Below are 3,146 nucleotides of genomic sequence, written 5' to 3' on the forward strand. Positions count from 1 at the left end.
TAAGGAATGAGTGTATAGGAAAGTAAAAAATGATGGTTGTAGGTGAAATTTTTTACTAAAAATGGAAAGAGTACAAGTAACTTAGGACGCCCAAAAAGGAAATAAGTGCAAGTAGGGCGGGACTGAAGGAGTTTAAAAAAGGAAAATTTTAGAAAAATGGAAAATAAACGAAACAGGAAGAGACAAATCAATGTGTGGAATACAAATATTTCATGTATCTACCGCACAATTCATTAAATTAAATCCAAATCAACATTAAATCAAGAATATAAAAGCATTAAATCAGGAATAAAAAAACAATTAAGACAAGTGCGATTGATTATCATTAAGCACCGAAAGATCTAAACAAAGAGTACATAAGCCAATACCATCCGAACATCACCTATTTTTTAATTCTTTTTTCCTACACCAAATTAAAAACAAAAAAATATAGGAAAATAGCGACGAAGAAGAAAAGATGAAAGCTATTTATAAAAAGAGGGGTAACTAGTTCAGATGGCAAAGTGGTAGTAGCATAGTTTCTAGAAGACCACGTCTCCTTCACTCGTCGTCCTCATCCTCATCATCCTGCAAATTGGAACATAAATTAAAAATATTCTTAGTAAAAAATAATTTAATTAAGCAGTGCTTAATTACATCTGCGCTGCCATCTTCGTCGTCATCATCTTCATCGTTTACCTCTGACTTGGATTTGTCGGACTCGTCATCAGCACCACCACCGTCGTTCTGCTTAGAGATTTTAACTTAGTTGACGCGGGAAAAATTAACCAAAAATAACAGAATATGGTGAGAGAATTACGAGTTTCTTGTTGTAAGCCTTGAGTGTTACTTCATAATCGCTTTTCCTCTTCTCCGCCTTAGCGACGTATGGAGCTTTCTCCTGTAAACCGAAGATCGTGAACTCAATTGATTGAACAATTGAAATTTGAAGAAAAATGATGCTATAATCATATTTCAAAGCAACGTCAGGCTTACAGCTTCAGTCATGGATTTCCATTTCTCACCACCAGCCTTTCCAACCTACGAAGAATTCGTATATATGATTCGTCAAAACTTCATAGAAACAACCAAAACTACACTCAATTCTGGATCTGGATCTAAACTAGGAGTAACTACTCACAGCGGAGACCGATTTGTTGTTCGGGTGCTTCTCTTTGTAAGTCTTCCTGAAGTCCTCCCTGCGAGTTTTACAGATAACAAATCAGAAAAACAAATTCATATATAAGTAGAGGAAAAATCAACATGTACAAATCCATACATGAAGACGAAGAAGGCACTAGCAGGCCTCTTAGGCTTGTTCGGATCCTTAGCCGCCTTCCCCTTCTTCACCGCCGGCTTTTTACCGCCCGCAGCTCCTTTCTTCACCGAAAGCCTACACAAAGCAAATAATCAATTAGCCTCGGAAACAAACTCACACACCATAAATCACGGATCTAAAGCAAAACCAATCGGAAAAACCTACTTCGCATCCGCTTTCTTCGACTCTGCCTTGGATCTTCCTCCTTTCATGTCGAACCTGCGAAATCGGCGGAAAACTCGGTCAGGATCGGTGCAACTCGGCGAGAAACACAATTTTGAACTCACCTAATAATGAGAATTCTAGAGAGAGAGAAAAACGAAGAGATATGCTTTGCGTTGGCGTTGTGTGTGTGCGTTAGTGAGAGAGAGTGGTATATGTGAGAGGGAGGGATAAGGGGTCTGAAAGGAAAGAGCCTCAAAAGTTCTCCCAAAATTCACTCACAAACCAAATTGAAGTCCGGGTTTGGGCGGGATTTCAATTTCCCCCCGCCATGTCACCGATCCGCGTGAACCTCATCCGACCGCTCTCATTGGTGGGATTCGTTACGCGCTGCACCTTCTCTTGGCTCTGTGTTTTCTCTGTGTTTGTTGCGGAGGGGGTCGAGGCCGTTGGATGTGGTGCTGACGGTACTGTAGGTGCACGTGGCGAGATCGCATCGGCTGGGGGGTTAAATGCCCTTTGGGGTGTAATGACTGAATTAGCCTTGTGCGTTATGACGATTAAGGGTCTGGCAGAGGTTGTGGCCATTTATTAAACAAATATTGATAAGCTGGAGAGTCTGGATTCGAGCTTCGTGAGTGGCGGAGCGGGAAAATTGGAGTGTGCCTGATTCGCGTAGCGCGATATTTAAGAGCCGGAGCTTGTTGGGGCCGGAGAAGTACCAGTTGATGAACTTCTTCAAGCTCATCCATTGGAAGGTCAATTCTCTTCTCGCCTTTACCACTCTTAGAAGAACATTTATTCTAGAAAGCTAATGCTAGTTTAGTAGTGAATTTAGCTGATTCCAGTGTCAAACTTTGTCATACCTCATAATATGAACCATTAAGCTAAATAAAAGTAGACCTGAAATAGTAGGTCCAAGACTTAGTTCTTGACATCTTGTTGTAGTAGTAGTGATGCTGCTGCAAAAGTTTTGGTTGTTTACCACTGTTATTTTGCCTATTTGATTGTCGACTTTTTTTAAGTGAACATTTTAAAACGCGGAAGCTGAATTTTGATCTGAGGCTCATTAACTCAGCCTAAGAATCTGGATGTTTAGGAGGACAATAATTTGTTCCTTTAGAAGGCTGAATATACCCAGATGGACCTTAAATTTTACCCATATTTGCATATTCCATATCCCTACATCCTAATTTACGGACTTGTCTTTATTATTCCATTTGTAGGCGTGACCAATTAGATAGAGGGAAATCAGAAAGTAGTCGTGCCTCAGTAGAGGGAAAATCAGAAGGTTATTGTTCCTCATCAATTTGCAATTGCATGCATATTGAATCTGGGGAATGCTGAATTAATGTTAACAGCATTATTTGATATTAATAGTTGGACATGCTAAAGTGGTTATGACGTACCTATCAAGGTGTAAGATTAGCATCTGGTCAGGAGCTATCCAGTCCTCTGCTGATTCTTGCTCCCTCTTTCACAATTCCAAAAACTTCACCTCCTGGTGTTGAGGTGACAAATTCTAATGATTAAAGTCCCTCAAATGCTGAAGGGAAGGTTGCTCGGGGAATATGCATTGCCAAGAATTCTGTAAAGTCAGAAGCTGCTAATTGCCTGGTGTTCTTTCCTCCAAGATGTGAGCTTAATATATTTAATTACACTGACAATTGTCAAATTTTAACATGTC

General features: G+C 40.1%; 1 pseudogene; it reads right to left on the reverse strand.

Annotated features, from left to right (window-relative positions):
• Positions 1-300: 300 nt before the first annotated feature.
• On the reverse strand, positions 301-1,784 carry LOC121786869 (annotated as a pseudogene).
• Positions 1,785-3,146: the final 1,362 nt, after the last annotated feature.

The sequence above is a fragment of the Salvia splendens genome, chromosome 22, assembly GCF_004379255.2.
Source record: "Salvia splendens isolate huo1 chromosome 22, SspV2, whole genome shotgun sequence".
Lineage (NCBI taxonomy): Eukaryota > Viridiplantae > Streptophyta > Magnoliopsida > Lamiales > Lamiaceae > Salvia > Salvia splendens.